The 16,925-nt window shown below is 38.6% G+C and overlaps 1 long non-coding RNA gene across 1 annotated transcript in view; it reads left to right on the plus strand.

Moving 5' to 3' along the window:
• Nucleotides 1-14,253, plus strand: part of LOC119487126 — a 97,005-nt gene extending 82,752 nt beyond the window's left edge. Inside the window, exon 4 of the long non-coding RNA XR_005206654.1 lies at nt 13,775-14,253. This is a non-coding gene — a long non-coding RNA (uncharacterized LOC119487126). The remainder of the gene's footprint in view (nt 1-13,774) is intronic.
• Nucleotides 14,254-16,925: the final 2,672 nt, after the last annotated feature.

Genomic DNA, 16,925 nt, shown 5'->3' on the forward strand with positions numbered 1-16,925 from the left:
CTATACTAGGACTTTGTTTGACATACTATTGTATGACTTATTTCGACATACTATACTATAATTTTTCATGACTTTTTTGACCAACTATATTATGACTTTTTCCGAAATACTATGCTATGACCTTTTTGTGACTTTTTTCGACATGCTATACTATGACCTTTTGATGACTTTTTTCAACATACTACAATATGACTTTTTTATGACCCTTTCCAACATACTACACTATGACTTTTTTGATAACTTTTTTCGACATACTATACTATTATTTTTTTATTATTTTTTTCTTCATACTATATTATGACCTTTTTCGACATGCTATACTATGACCTTTTCATGACTTTTTTCGACATGCTAAACTATGTTTTTTTATTCGACATACTATACTAGGACTTTTTCGACATGTTATACTATGACATTTTTTTACTTTTTCGACATACTATACCGTGACTTTTTTCAAAATACTATACTATGATTTTTTTTTGTAATACTATACTATAACCTTTATATGACTTTTTTCGACATGCTATACTATGACAATTTGTTTTACTTTTTTGACATACTGTACTATGACCTTTTCATGACTTTTTTCGACATACTATACTATGACTTTTTTTATGACTTTTTTTGACATACATACAATGACTGTTTTTGACATGCTAAACTATGACTTTTTTATGACTTTTTCGACATGTTATACTATGTCTTTTTTATATAACATACTATGAACTTTTTATTACTTTTTTCGCATACTATACTATGACTTTTTTGGACGTACTATACTATGAGCTTTTTTATGACTTTTTTCGAAATGTTATACTATGACTATTTTACTTTTTTCGACATACTGTACTACTACTTTTTTTTAACTTTTTTTGACATACTATACTACGACCCTTTGATGACTTTTTTCGACGTACTATACTAGGAGCTTTTTTATGACTTTTTTCAAAATGTTATACTATGACATTTTTTTACTTTTTCGACATACTGTAATACTACTTTTTATGATTTTTTTCAACACACTACACTATGACTTTTTATGACTTTTTTTTACATACCATACTATGACCTTTTTATGACTTTTTGCAACATACTACACTATGACTTTTTAATGACTTTTCAACATACTACACTATGACTTTTTTTCGACATACTATACAATGTTTTTTTTCGACATACTATACAATTACTTTTTAATGACTTTTTTCTACAAACTATACTATGACTTTTTTCGACATACTATGCTATGACTTTTTTATGACTTTTTTCGACCTACTTTACTCTGACTTTTTTTGAGAAACTATACTATGACTTTTTTCCACATACTCTAAAATGACTTTTTATACTTTGATGGACTGGGCTGGTGTTTCAGGGTGAATGCTGGTGCATTATGGAAATCATCAGCAGGGTTTACTGTGACTGCTTCATATAAATGTTTAATTTATTCACAAATTTGCAATTTTACTTGCAAACTGAACTGAATTAAGGTAAAACTTTGTTCTGATTGGTTGTTTCATTTTAGATCTCTGCTGTGTTACAGATGAAAACATGAGACTCCAGAGATGTTGAAGCTTTTTATTGCAGATAAAGTATCAGAATAATGAGCTGTGGTAGAGTGCAGGACATTCATTTGTAATTGTATTTTCACATCTTTGTACTGGAACAACGGTGTCACAACTGCAAAAGTCTGAATCTTAAGAATACATGAAAGACAGAACGTGGAACAAACAGGATCATCATCAAGCTGCTGTTTCTGTCTTTTATGTGATTTATTGATTTAAAAAACAGTCGTACATTCATATTTTAAACATATATGTGCCGGTATCCTCCGCAACCTTCTTCATCGCAGCTGCAGTCAAGTTCAGTCTTCCCACGACCTCCACGGAAACCTGAAAACACACAAAGTATAGTATGTCATAATACATTCTTTCGAAAACAAGTCATAAAAAAGTCAGAATATAGTATGTCGAAAAAAGTCATAGTGTAGTATGTTGAAAAAAGTCATGGTATAGTATGTTGAAAAGTCATTTAAAAAAGTCATAGTATGTTTAAAAAAGTCATAGTACAGTATGTCGAAACAAATCATGAAAAAGTCTTAATATAGTATGTCGAAAAAGGTCATAAAAAAAATCATAGTATAGCGTGTCGAAAAAAATCATGAAAAACTCTTAGTATAGTATGTCAAAAAAGAAATCAAATAGTATGTCAAAAAATGTCTTAAAAAAATCATAGTATAGTGTGTTAAAAGAAGTCATAGTATAGTGTGTTAAAAGAAGTCATAGTATAGTGGGTTGAAAAAGGTCATAGTATAGCATGTCGTAAAAAATCATAGTATAGTGTGTTAAAAAAAGTAATAGTATAGCATGTCAAAAAAAGTCATATGGTAGAGTGGGCGCCCATATAACAAGGCTGAGTCCTAACCGCGGCTGCCCGGGTTTAAATCCGACCTGCAGCCATTTCTGCAACTCGCCCCCCTCTCTCTCCCCTTTTCTAGACTTTCCACTTTCCTGTCAATAAAGGCTTGAAATGCCCCAAAAATAATCTTAAAAAAAAAAGTCATGGTATATTGTGTTAAAAAAAAGTCATAGTATAGAAAGTAAAAAAAAATCATTGTATAGTATGTCAACAAAGTCATAGTTGGTATGTCGAAAAAAGTCATAGTACACTATGTCGAAAAAAGTCATAAAAAATGTCAAAGTATAGTATGTCGAAAAAAAATCATAAAAAAGCCGTAGTATGGTATGTTGAAAAAAGCCATAAAAAAAGTCATAGTATGTTGAAAAAAGTCATAGTATAGTATGTCGGAAAAAATCATGAAAAAGTCATAGTATAGTATGTCTAAAAAAGTCATGATATAGTATGTTGAAAAAAAGTCACAGAATAGTTTGTCGAAAATAGTCATAGTATAGTAGGTAAAAAGAAAAGTCAGTGTATGTCGAAAAAAGTAAAAAAAAAAAAAACGTCATAAAATAGTATGTCGAAAAAAGTCACTATTATTTTATTATAGTATGTCGAAAAGAAGTGGTAGTACAGTTTGTCGAAAAAGTAAAAAGCCTTCATAGTATAATATGTCGAAAAAAGTCACAGTACAGTATGTAAAAAAAAAGTTAAACTATATTATGTAAAAAAAAAAAGCCCTAAAAAAGTCATAGTATCCATCCATTATCTGCAACCGCTTATCCTATTCAGAGTCATGGCGGGGCTGGAGCCGATCCCAGCTGACATCGGGCGAAGGCGGGATACACCCTGGACAGGCCGGCAGACTATCACAGGGCTGACACATAGACACAGACAACCATTCACGCTCACATTCACACCTACGGGCAATTTAGAGCCAACAATTAACCTAACCTGCATGTCTTTGGACTGTGGGAGGAAGCCGGAGAACATGGAGAAAACCCACGCTAACACGGGGAGAACATTCAAACTCCAAACAGTAGGGCCCAAAGCCGGATTCGAATGGTATCTGGTTGTCGGACTCTGCAGGGGTCTAGTGTCAACAAGAATGTACAAACAATGCAAAATCGACGTTAATTACAACAGCTGCCAAAGCGTTTTCCCCCCCTGCATGTGCATGCACCCAGTAATGTTTGTATACGAGAAACCTGTCTATATAACAAAGAAGATTTACACTTGGGAGGGGCCAAATGATGTGCTTTCAACATGTACTGAAAGGCATTAACACCGGTAGCTCACCGGGTAGAGCGCTTCGAGATTCCATGATAACAAATTTTGTCAACTATGACAGATATCCACAGATTTTGCCATCTGTTAAGCCTAACAAGATGCTGACAGGTTGCTCTCTCTTCATATACACTAAAAAAACGATGGCCATGTATGTGGATTCCACTTTATGATAAGAATCTTTGAAAACAGAATTTCAAACAAGCCAGTGACCTTTCTGCTCAATGCTGCAGAGCCACTGCAGTGAGGATGTGTCTGAAGCCCGGGTGACGTGAGCCTGGTAGTCGTGAACCTCTCTCCCCTTTCTGTGCTGGCTGTTGTGAGGGGAACCAGCGAGCGTTTGCTGAGGTTGTGAGAAGCCCTACCATTCCCTCTAATAAGCCCCTGTGGGACCTGCATGAACACTGCTGCAAGTACACGCAAGCCGTCTGCAAAGTGAGAGCGCTAGCTACTTTTAAGGGGGGTGCACTTAACAAGGCAAGTGTGAACATTCACGGTTATAGAATAATGACCTAATATCGCACTTCGCTCAGTGACAGGTTATTGCCATACGCAGTGGGGTTACAATAAGATGTTGGATTCAATTATGGTTCGGCGCTCAGTCCAACACAAAATGCTTCCTTTTACGAGGGCTGGATTTGTGTGATTTTGTTTCTATTTGTGTGATGTAAGGATATCGGTAAAAATGCTGGTCTTGCACACAACTTCCCTCAGCTTCTGGGAATTATACGTCATTGAATTACCGCAGAGCAGAGCTGCCCACTTCTTCAAAGTTGACATCGATGTCAGACTGTATTGTTTACGCTAGAGCAGCAAGATTGTACATAGCCTACTGTAGTATGTTAAAAAAAAGTCATAGTACAGTGTGTATTACTGAGAGTAAATATATTGATACATTCAATAAAAAAAAATGAAGTATAATTTATGAATGATATATGCTCATGTAGAGGAAAGAAAAACAAGATTCACTGATGAGCAATTTCCTTTTTTCACAATCATGTTGTGCAAGTTCCTGCACTCTTGATTTCTCCAAAATGAGATTTCTACTTAACCCTGTCTGTCGACACACAAAGCTCCAAGACAGCTTGTTGTGGTCTCCAACTAAGGCACTCGATGAAGGCGAGCAGAATGTCAGCAGGTGCTGAAGATGGCGGCGTGGGGGCATCAGTGTAATTAATTTTCTGGGAGCCTTGGCCCCAGAGCTCCAGAGCCTCTTCCTTTCATTTATATCAGGTCTTAGGATCTCCCCCTCTCGCAGCTCGTGGTTCTGCTGTAGGGGTCTCCAGCCTTATCTGCAGCCCCGTCTTATCTCTAGCTTGTCCCTGCAACCTGACTGTGGGAAGATTAGCTCTGCACCTCTTGTCAGCTCCTGATTTTTCCTTCACTGAAGACAGAAAGGAGCCCAACGTAAGCCAGGATTAAGCTAGTACTGTCGGTGTGCTAACCATGTTTTTCTGGAGGTCTTCTAGAGCTGTGGTGGCTAGGGTAAACGTCAGACCTGTTTAGTTTAAGCCTTCACTTTTACAGAGTAATTACACAGGGAAGAGAAGGAAGAAAGTTCACAGTAGTTCCTTATAGGACCCCGTATATATCCCACTCATAATTCCTTTCTCTGCATTTGAAGCTCAGACCATCCCTAATGTATATTTCATAGAGATTCCCGATGTCGGGTTCTAATAAAAATATAATACAGGGAATTGTGTTCTGTTTAAAGCTCAGTTATGACCAGTCGTACAGTAGATCTGGGTCAGTTGCTGGCCCTAAGCTGTCACAGGAAGAGGGCTAAAAGCAGGAAGTTGAAGGCTCTGATGATGGGACCTTGTGGGAGAGATCACAAGCTCAGCCAATTAGCTGCTGAAAGGCTGGTGTGAACTTTGACCCTGCTTGCTGTACTTTCATTCTACAGAGTGATCTGATTTTGTTCATTAAGCCCGGTGTGGTATATTCTCTGCTGTCTACAGCTTACTATTACACAAGCATCAGAGGCAGGGCAGGGCCACAAGTGGTCCAATTACAATTTCACTTCAGCATTTTGACATTTAGAAGAGAGAAGAAGAGGGGCTTTGTAGTGGAAAAAATAAGATTATATATTCTCTTAGAGAGATAAAAAATCCAGACAAATCTCTGACCTTTTGCCCTCCGTGCTCCAAAATGAGTATTATATTGTTGCCATGTTGTGGATTGAATGATTTTAAGTCTATAGAGGACATGGGATTTTCAAGTGTCTGATTTAAGGAATAGTTTGTCAAGGATTTACCAAAACTTTTATTCCAAAGACAAATGGCAAAGCCTCATTTATGATTAAACCCTGACAGAATTCAGCTGGAAGCCTGTTTTTGGAGGGATATTATTGTGCATGTGTGTCAATTGAAAGAAAACCCAAAGCTGTCTGCCTCTTCTCCAACCAAGAAAAGAAAAATCAGAGCACTACCTCCCGCTCCCATCATAAATAACTGCTGGTGTTTAGTAAATAAACATGCTGAGGCAAATTCCACTACATTAAGCTGCCGCTTGAATTTTTAATTATCTCCATCCCCCAAAATGCCGTTTGAGAATCTCTCAGTTGATTGGGTTGGGTTTTTTCTCTGGAAAAAAATGTATGTAACACAAAAACAGCACAATATGTTATGTGTGAGACTTTTTCTCTTGTATTTCCCTCTGAGACATAGTTCAGCTGTAGATACATCACTGTGTGAGCATGTGTAAGCTCTGTTACAGTTTATGATGGGCATTAGTGACTTTATGAAAACATTTGTTGTTTTAGTAAGTTACAGTAGGAATAAATATTCATGCAATGACAAAATTCAACTTTCATGCTGTAATTATTTTAGTCAGAAATCAAACTGCCAGACTTAAAGTTGCAATAAAGTGTTTGCAAAACCCCGCCCCCATTAGTTACTGTTGCAATGCCTGTCACACTTTCCACTTTACAGAAGTGGTTGCAGAGTTACAACTTGAAATTTGCAATAATTTTCGAAGGAATCAGACTTCAATTTTACGCAGAAGGATTTTGTCAGCTGAAATGACGACAGTCTCTAGCTGATTTTATGAGTTGTAGCAAGCCACTGTAGCTTAAGCTAATGCTAAAGCTAAAACTATTTGGGTGACTGGCTTTTCAATGTTTTAAGTGGATTCTATTTAAAACGAGAAGCCATTAAAAGAGGTCTTAAATATGCACGTTTGCTACATACAGTACATGATATAATGCTAAATGACTGAAGCTAAAGCTTCGTGTCTTAGGCAAAAAGTCAGCATCCTCACCACCTGATAATCCATGTGGAAGACATGGAAATAACAACGCTGTCTCCCACTAAATTAAATTCCCATACAACTAAACTGCATTCTCAATTAAGTTTCGAGATTTTTAGAAAAAAACATCATGGTTTGGCCTAAAATGACTATGACATTGAAACAGAACAAACAAAAAAAAAAATAACAAAACTACTTTGTTAGGTTTCGTAAAAAAAAAACAAAAAAAAACTATTATGGTTTGGCTTAAAATGACTACGTTTCACATGGGACACAAACAGCGATCTGGGGGAAAGTCCAGTGTCTGTTTGCCTTGCCTTGTTTGGTAAGCTGTGACCATAGACTGTATATAAAGATGGAAGAAATGACAACTCTCCAAAGGTGAAGCCGAAACATCTCGATCGCCCCCTGGTGGCTGGCTGCAGTAAAGGCCATAAAGGCCACTCCCTCCATGTTAGCGGATGGAACATGGGACAAACTAAAAAAATCAAAGTACATGTCAAATACATTTTTCCCAAAGATGGTTTCTGTCGTATTGTTCTTCTTACGCTGATGTATGTTCAGGTGTTAATTTTTACAAGTTTGGTTTTAATTAGTTGTTTGATGCTATAAAAAGAAGGTGAGACGTCATGATTGGCAGCTGTGATTCCCTCACGCTGGGTGTATAGGCGGGACCTCAACGCAGACTCCAAATGACGTCAAAAGCACAAGCTGGCAGCGCCCCCATATCCAGGACGAAGTGGAGACGCGCCATACATTTTTATATACAGTCTATGGCTGTGGCCGACAGTCGATCCTTGGGGCCGGGTTTAGCGAAACAGTCAATTAGATCCTGACCAGTATGCTCTGAGTTATTGCATTATGTTATCATATAAAAATAACTGAACATGGAAATGTTATCATCAGACATTCGTTTCATTAGCTAGTTTATGAGAGTTGTCCCCCTCTCCACCTTATATTTACCGCGTATAGCTCCGCTGTGTATTTGATCTGGCAGAGTCTCACTTGTTTGCACAGCACATGTGTGGCTCTGTGTTTGCGTGTGCATGTACTGAGCACACAAGGATATGCACAATCCTGTCATCGCTATTTAAATTGGGTCTCTGTTGCGTCATTTCAAAATGCTTGACCATCTGCAGGTGTTCTCAACCGCCCTCAGAGGGACTTAGACAGCATGGCAGTGGCTAACAGTGAGCCCACTGTGTTTGCACAGGAACACAGTGTGAAATCTGTCATGGCCTCTGTTTATACTCAGGCACTAATTCTTATCTCACCCTGCTGACGAGTGTGGGTCTCAGTCTGGCCTGCTCCTTTTGTTGGGGGGATTTTTTAATACTATTTTAGTGTCTCTGTGGTGTCATTGTCCTTCAGCAAATTAAGTTCCCATTTGGCCTTACGCAACCACTGAAATACAGAGATTAGCTGATGGGTGCTTTTTCTGTAGATCCTGAATCCTAAAATAGTTAATTTCCTTTTAGTCATAGGCTAAATGAGTAAAAATGAACAGCTGCAGAAAGAAACATATTGTGGGGCTTAAAGCAAGTGACATATTTTGAAAATGGATATTTTGCAATACCCATTTGTATTGTTTCTAGTTTACATGGTGTTTAGTGTGGGCACATATAGATAAACTTTTCATTCTTTCAATGGACTAGGGATGTCACGAGAACCGATACTTCGGTACCAAGTCGATGCCAAAGTTTTAAAAAAGTGACAGTACTCTTTTTGTACAGTACCGAAGGTACAGTACGATTCCTTTAATGGTCATTGGTAGGGATGTGACTGTGAGGAAATTTTTTCCCACCGGTTAATAAACTTGTGACAACACCGGTGTTACCGATTACACCGGACATTTTACAAGAAAAGATGACGGTCGATATGTGCAGAGCGCTGACTCTGATCTTTACTGTCGGGTAGCGGTGTGTCTGTCCTCTCCGGTAGCGCTTTTGCTGCGGGGCTACGCTGCGGGTTTCTACCTGGCGCCGCTGCTCCGTGCACACCGGGTGTGACGGCTCCATCCACCTCGCGGCGATTACCTCATTAACGTTATGGTTCCCTTATAGCATTGAGATTAAACGTGAAATATTGCCAAATAGGTGCGTTTGCTTTTCGCTTCAACATAAATCCTCTGCCTCCTGTTTCTACTACTCTGAGCTGATGGACCAGATGGGTTCACGGTCAGTATGTAGTGTCCGTCGTCTGACTATCGATTGATAATATGCCGCTGATACACCAAAATGAACAAAATGGGTCAGTTATTTGTATTTATTACTTAAAGGCTACATGCCTCTGTTTTTTGTAATGTTCAAATGTTTTTAATAAAAGAGTGCGTGTTGAATTACATGGGATTTATTGTTGTTTTTTTGTTTTTTTTACCATGGTATCAAATTGGTATCGAGAATTGTGGAAATTCACTGGTATTGGTATCGACTACTAGATTTCTTGTACCGTGACATCCCTACAATGGACACATTAAACGTTTTCTGTGGGTCAAAGTCATTAAGCTAAAAAAAAAAGAGAAGAAAGTCAAACATTTATCCCTCGCTGCCACTGAAGGCCACCAACCAGCGCAGGCAGCTTTACACATGTGGTTCTATTTTGAGAGATAGAGACAACTTTGGGATGATTGACAAGCAACAGCTGGGAAGGAGGATAACACAACTCTGGAATACAGTGTCACAGGAACATAGGTGTCAGTCACAACGGCTAATTAAAACAAAGCCAGCAGTGTTAATGAGAAATGATGAGTGAATGTGCTGCAGCTCTCATTTCTGTCTCAGTTTACCTTTGACAAACTTATCAGCAAAGTACGACTCGGTGATCTCAAGAAAGTTCGTAGAGATAAACACTCTCCTCACTCTTATAAACATGCAGAGTGATGTTGGATTAGAAGCGAGTGTAACCACATTTCATGACTACAAACCTCAGATTTGCAACATGAAATCCCGATTCTTATTTTCCGACTCATTTATATGCCTGTTTCAAGCTCAGACAACAAAGAACATGCTGAATAACTAAAAGCGGAATTTGTTTTTGACATGAAAGCTCCTCTGCACTCCACGCACTGAGTGCCATTTCCCATGCAATGCAGGTTGCCTTTGATATAGGAAGAGAATAACAAAACCTCATTTTATAATTCAAATTAACCAATTAAGTTTAGCTCAATAACAACTTTTCTGGGTGTATCTATGCAGGGACTCTTTTTGGGAAATGCTTGGTCTATAGAAACTATCATGAACCACACCTCTACAGTCAATCTACTTCACGTCATTGAGAGGGATCAAAGGAAGCTCATCCGATACAGATGAGTTGTTGTTGTTTTGCACTGTACCTCTGATACTAACAGTATTTCTTAACACTACCCATACAATATGTTGTGTGAGGCAACAGTTTGGTTAGCCATCAGAATTGAGTAGACATTTCTTAAGAGGATATGAGTAAAATCAAAACCACAAAAATAGTCTTAGCTAAGATTTAATCCATTTCACTTCTTCTCTTCTGCGGCAATGATTGATGTGATAACAGGAACTATCGTTTTAGACAAGACATTTTCAGAATTGCTGATCCTCGTACTAAGGAAATTTATTTATATTGTAAGGTTTCTATTAAAAAACTCAAATGGAAATTAGACTTAATATTACTCAATATTACAGTTTTAAATAAATGTTTATTTAAACCTGCATTCGTAATTTTTTTGGCCTCTTGGCATCAGCGCAACAAACTTTAAACAAAACATTGATATATTATCACCTTTTAAAGTTGATATGGTAAATGTGTGAGCAAGCGGTTGCTTATTTACTAGGGCTGTCAAAGTACACAAATTTGTTTTCACGCCACTAATTTCTTTAACGAATTAAAGCAATGTACAGTTTTTAGGTTGGAGCGGGCTCAGTTTAAAGCTAGATACTGGTATCATATGAGATTAGAAAACGAATCTAACGAATCCATTGGTACCAACCATGTCATACTAGCTTGTTGCGAAGGAGGGTAAATAACGCTCCACACTTACACCAAATTTTGGCGAGAAAAAACTGGCATGGCAAATTTCCCTTTAAGGTACATTTGAACAGATAAAAAATGTGCGATTAATCACGATTAACTATGGGCAATCATGCTATTAATCGCGATTAAATATTTTAATCGATTGACAGCCCTATTATTTACACATCCAGGAGAGATGGAACAACGTCACCATTTATCTGAAGTTGTGTTTGTGTCCACCTATTCACTTTAGCTCTGTTTTGGTGTCCACCAACTACTGAGGGAAATATCTGGCTTTTTAGCTGCTACTACTATTACTGTGTTAACCAGCTAATCAGTAACTTTGTCTGTCTTCTATTCGGTGCTGGGCAGGTAGCGTATACGGCACATGTTTGTCAAAGCTTTTTTACTCAAACAGCTTCCTGCTGTGGCTGAAAACTACACTGATGAGAACCGTGAGCCAAAATAGTAAATTTGCGGCCCGTAAAACCAGAACAATGAGCTACAAAGCTCCGTAGACGAGAACTGCAGAGTTGGGTGATAATTCTCTGTGGGTTTGTTACAGTAATAAAATTGACCTCTATCACATACAGATAATCATTTAATCCATTGTTAATATAAAAACATTGACTGTAACAGCTTTAAAGCTGTGGTCTTCAACTAGGAGTCTGTAACTACTTTAGGGCCACGAAGGGAAAGCAGGGGGATGTGAATACTAATATTTTAAAGGTACTATTGATAAGATTTTTATGTAGACAAATATTTTTTTTTTTTTTAATAATACATCCACAGTACCTTTAGAAAGGTGCTGAATAAAAGTATGGCTTTTCTGTAAAAAAAATTATCATGATTGTGAATTAATCATATATATAATGTTGCTGGGTCCAAAATGAATGTTTTGTTTATCTCTGTGGAAGATATCTGATGTTTGGTCCCCACTTCTAACGAGGCTTATGAGCCAATAGTAAAACGACGTTGGTATGACGTGGTATCTCTGGGTCAGCAGTTATTGTGGAAAAAAAACGGGTAAATGGCTGAGATTGAAGGTAAGTGTCTGGCAACGAGTTCTTTCAACTGCTACAAAAAGGTTTTAGCAATAAAATATAACTGATTGGAATCGGGGCTACACGGTGGTGCAGTGGTTAGCACCTTCGCCTCACAGCAAGAGGGGTCGCAAACCCAGCTTGGGGCCTTTCTGTGTGGAGTTTGCATGTTCTCCTTGTGTTAGCGGGGGTTTTCTCCAGGTTCTCCGGTTTCCTCCCACAGTCCAAAGACATGCAGGTTAGGTTAATTGTGGACTCTAAATTGCCTGTAGGTGTGAATGTGAGCGTGAATGGTTGTCTGTCTCTATGTGTCAGCCCTGTGATAGTCTGGCGACCTGTCCGGGGTGAACCCCGCCTTCGCCCATTGTCAGCTGGGATCGGCTCAAGACCCGCCACGACCCCGAATGGGAAAAGCGGTTACAACTAATGAATGAATGATTGCAATTGTTCAGCACTACTTGACAACCCAAAAATATATAACATCACATCACAATTTGGTAGATATTGGCCCTGTATGAGCCTGAGGTTCCACAATGTAAAAATAGTTGAAGTCTACTCACATGAGTGTGGTCTGCACATGAACATCAGCTGTAGTCGTTATCCTCTGAAAGCGAAGAATTCCTCCACGGAACCAGACCCAGAATCCTGGTCATCCTCTCCTGTTATAAAGGGAAAGGCTTGATATTCCTTCAGTAGTCTTCTCAGCAGGTCCTTGCAGCAGGAACATGACTGGGTTGAATTCTGTAGATACTGGTCACACTGGAACATGTCTGCTATTATGGAGCTGCTGAAAGGAAACTGGTCTGCATCTTCTTTTGAATAAACTGGCAAAAACAAAAAACAGAAATTGCGGGTTATGATTGCAAAACATTCCACCGTGGAAACATATTGCAATATATGTGGTGGCTTATCTTACGTTTGTAAGACAATATAGTGTTGTTCAAAACTTACAGGCAAGGCGCAGGGAGATATTGAGAGTGGCTTGAAGGATGCACAACACTCCTAAAGTCAAAATCCCAATTCTGAGAAGTTTACTCTTTGCGGGTGAAGCACCTGCACCTGCACACACACACACACATACACACACAGTACAGGCAATTCTGTTGTTTTAGGTTGATGATCTGAGCAACAAATCCGATCATTGTTGAGTGTTCCTTGAGACTTTATCATTAAAACATTAAGAGTAAATTTCCTTGATGAACAGTGCTGTTTTGCTGTATACTTCAATTGAATCTCTTAATAAATTATTCTTTACTTATATGTGCTCTTCTTACCTGACTGCTCAATGCCACGGTGGTTTGTTTTAGTTCCCTGAAGCTCATGCATGGTGACGCAGTCGTCAGAAAGCTCCATCGCTTGTGCCATCGTGAGCTACTGTGAGAAAGTTTGGGCTCAAATTCACTGTTGTTCTCTATACACTGTCTGACATGTCGCTGCTCTGAGGGTTTTTTCTCATGTCTTTAAAAAAGGAAGGAAGTTGGTTTTTGGTTTGAGGAAATACAGAATTAGATCTCATGACGAGTCAGAAAGACTACATTTAGATATAATGGAGGGTACATTTCTGCGCACGTAGTTAATCAGTCACCTTTCACTGTATATATAAAGTAATTATAGGTAAATTTACATCCTTTTCATGGCTAATCTTTATGCAGTTCCAAATTGTCACAAACTGAAAAGAGAACCAATTTATTAAGGTCTTGAACCAGGTTGGTCAAATTTGTATTTTCCCTAATATACTTGTTACAAATTGGAACTGTATGTTTTGTTGTATGAAAATTATAGGCTGCATCCTGCTCTTTGTTTTTATCTGACCACAGGAGCTCACTGACATTACAGGCAACCGTCTCTTTGACCAAACAGCCTGGCACAATGAACCCAGCCCTCTGATATGCTTCAGCAGCTACATCACCACATGCTTCCTCCATTGCTTGTATGGACTCATGGGGATAGCATTCATATACATGTACCTTCCAACATCAACCTTTTAATGGAGAGCCCACCTTTGGCCTTTTATTCCTGAAGCCTTGATTGCTAATTGCAAAGCAACAGGTGCTTTGCCCATGTGCGGAGTCAACGGTGTAATTGGCGTGTTGTATTTAGTATCCTGAATGGTGTCTTTTTTATGTGAACGCATGCATTTCGCAACCATTCTGTACTAATATACAGTATAACTGCCATTATTTTAATAAGGCATTGGAAAATGTTAATTTCACCGCCCCCCTGTCAAATACACAAACACAAAAATGTGACACGGAATAAATTTGTTATATGATTTTGTCATGACAAATGTCTCTATTTTACCATAACTCAGCATATATGTAAGGGATAATGTACAGCGAGCGGGTCATTGTTGTGAAATAAACCCCGCCATGAAGGGGTTTATTTCACAACAATGACATTATCCTGCTTATTATACGGCTACTTACTTAAAGCGGAAGTCGACGAGATTGGATCAAATATGATTAAAAAAAGTTATAATATAAAGTTATATAAAAAGTTATGTCGCTATATCGTGAGAGTAGTACATGTACCGGTAACCTGAAAAAAATCATGTGCCTCGGTGTCCTCCGGTGCTCCTAACGGCATCTGCAAGATTTCACATACCGGAGGAAAACAAGCAGTAAGATCTGATCTGAGGTCTGCTGTCCAGCTGCCATCTATGAGAGCCAGCTGTCAATCACTCACGAACTCTGACCAAACGGTCAAACTAGGCAGCGCTGATCAAATATGAATCAATATTCTGTTACTGTAATGCCTATTTCTCGCCTCAAATGTTTCCAGAATCATCTTGTAGTGTACTGTTTAGCTGTAAAATGAGAAAGTTTGTGACGCCGCCGCCATTGTGAAATCTGGTGAAGGAACGCCAAGTTCTGGTCACATGACCGGAGCACAGCCAATAGGAACGCTCTCTCAATGAAATGACCTGTGATTGGTCAAAGTCTCCCGTCACGGGCTAGATATTTTAAAGCCTGAAAACAGAGCCATGATGAGGTGCAGAAGTCTAGTTTTCTCTCAGAACACTTGAATTACAATATGCTGAAAGGTTATTATAGAATTGTTGCCCAATGATGCCAAAAATAACCTGCCTACTGCCACTTTAAGAAATCAATAATTTGACACAAAAATGGTCTGCCAGAGTCCAACGTTAGAACTGTGTCCATAGTAATGGTCCTTTATACATAGCAGCTGTCAGCTATAAAAGAATAACAGATTGTAGAACGCTGTGATTGACCAATCAGAATCGAGTATTCAACAAAGCCGTGTAATAAGGAGGAATATCCTCATGTACTGTGGAGATATCGTGACAAAAATGGAACAACCTTGACTTGACTTCAGTAATCAACAATCTGAGTGCTACAAATGTAGGTACTTAGGTCCCTAAAAATGAACAATGTGCTCATGTATCACAACAAGTTGATCTGAAACGAACACTGGAAATTAATAATTTATAGATATATTTTAACTAAATGGAATTATTAAATTTGCTGAATGTTACAACACGGTGCGGCACATTCAGAGCCAATTCACAATTTATTACTTGCACAAACACTTTGCCCGGCAAGAACAGGAGATCTCAAGGAAACTGACAATAGCGACAGCTGGCTGTCGAACGCTTAGTGACAGGTATCAACTAACACATGCAGGATGTGATAAAAGGAGAATGCATATGTATGCAAACGCTGTCAACCTTACAGTTAAGATGGAACCATGAACATGTGGATTATACATGTGATAAGACTCCGACATACACCGATCCCTGTTCAGTTTACATTTATGTATGAACTCTGATCCACCCCATTTAATATTTTTCCCTAGAGGTGAAATTCAGGGGAAGAAGATGTTAATACCTGTCACCTGAGCAGGCGGCAAAACTTTATCAGTTCAAATTAAAGCTTCGGTGGTGCAAATGATACAAATACTGATGCTACTGTACCACTCCCATATCGTAACAACCACAGGGGAGCCGTGCATGATAGAGTTGTGGAGATGAGTGAAATTAATGGGTGTGTTCGGCTAAAAAAGAAGAGCTGCTTCAAGACACCGAGGTGGATTACAGGGTGCAACAGTGCATTCTAGTGGCCAAAAGGAAAATCACTGGAAGCATTTGGAAAGTGTGCTCAGGTTAAAATATTTTTGTGGGGCTTTCATAGCCAGTTTGAATGTTGAAAACTCTTTAAAAAAATATATTAAATTCTGCAAATGATCTCAATGTGACCTGAGGCCTTTTCATTTCTGATGCTACAGTTTTAGATAAATCTTGTTTAAGGTTGCATATTGCCTTTTTGCCTTGGGGGGAACCATCATGAGAGGCGGCCCAGTTTATTAACACCACAAACGACTTAATAATGCTCCATTAATGCTGCTAAGTTTTAGCCAAACAGACAAAACCCATTGGTAATGCCAGTGGTGTAGTGGTATACAACAAGTGAAGCTCCTGAAAAGAGACTACAAAAGAGATGAGATTTGGGGCTGTGTGGTTTAGAAGATATGATATAGTATATATACAGTATTTATAGCTGAATCCATCCATGCAGAAAAAACAATCCCAAACTCCGAGGCACGCACATACCTGCACACGCTGCACACATTCACTAGAAAACACTCAGCCATTCATGCCCACAGACCCTCTCACACTATTCCATATCATGCACCCGTGCACACACATTCACATTCAATTACATGAATTCAGATGCACTCATGCAGGAGACACACACACGCACACACACACACACAAACACCCAGCTGCATGCATACAGGTATTTTAGGTTTGTATGTATGTGTGTGCATCGACATGTGAGAGCTCAGTTTCTAAAAACAATACATAAATCATGGAGACAATGGCAGCAGTCAATGGTGTGCATGTGTGTGGATGTGGACGCTACAATGCTGCCAAACAGGCCATGATGTCACTTTTCTGGCAGGGATCACTATCAAGATCTCTTAAGAATTATTTTTAGCAAAGCTGGC

This window comes from Sebastes umbrosus, chromosome 1 (genome assembly GCF_015220745.1).
Source record: "Sebastes umbrosus isolate fSebUmb1 chromosome 1, fSebUmb1.pri, whole genome shotgun sequence".
NCBI classification, from domain to species: Eukaryota; Metazoa; Chordata; class Actinopteri; order Perciformes; family Sebastidae; genus Sebastes; species Sebastes umbrosus.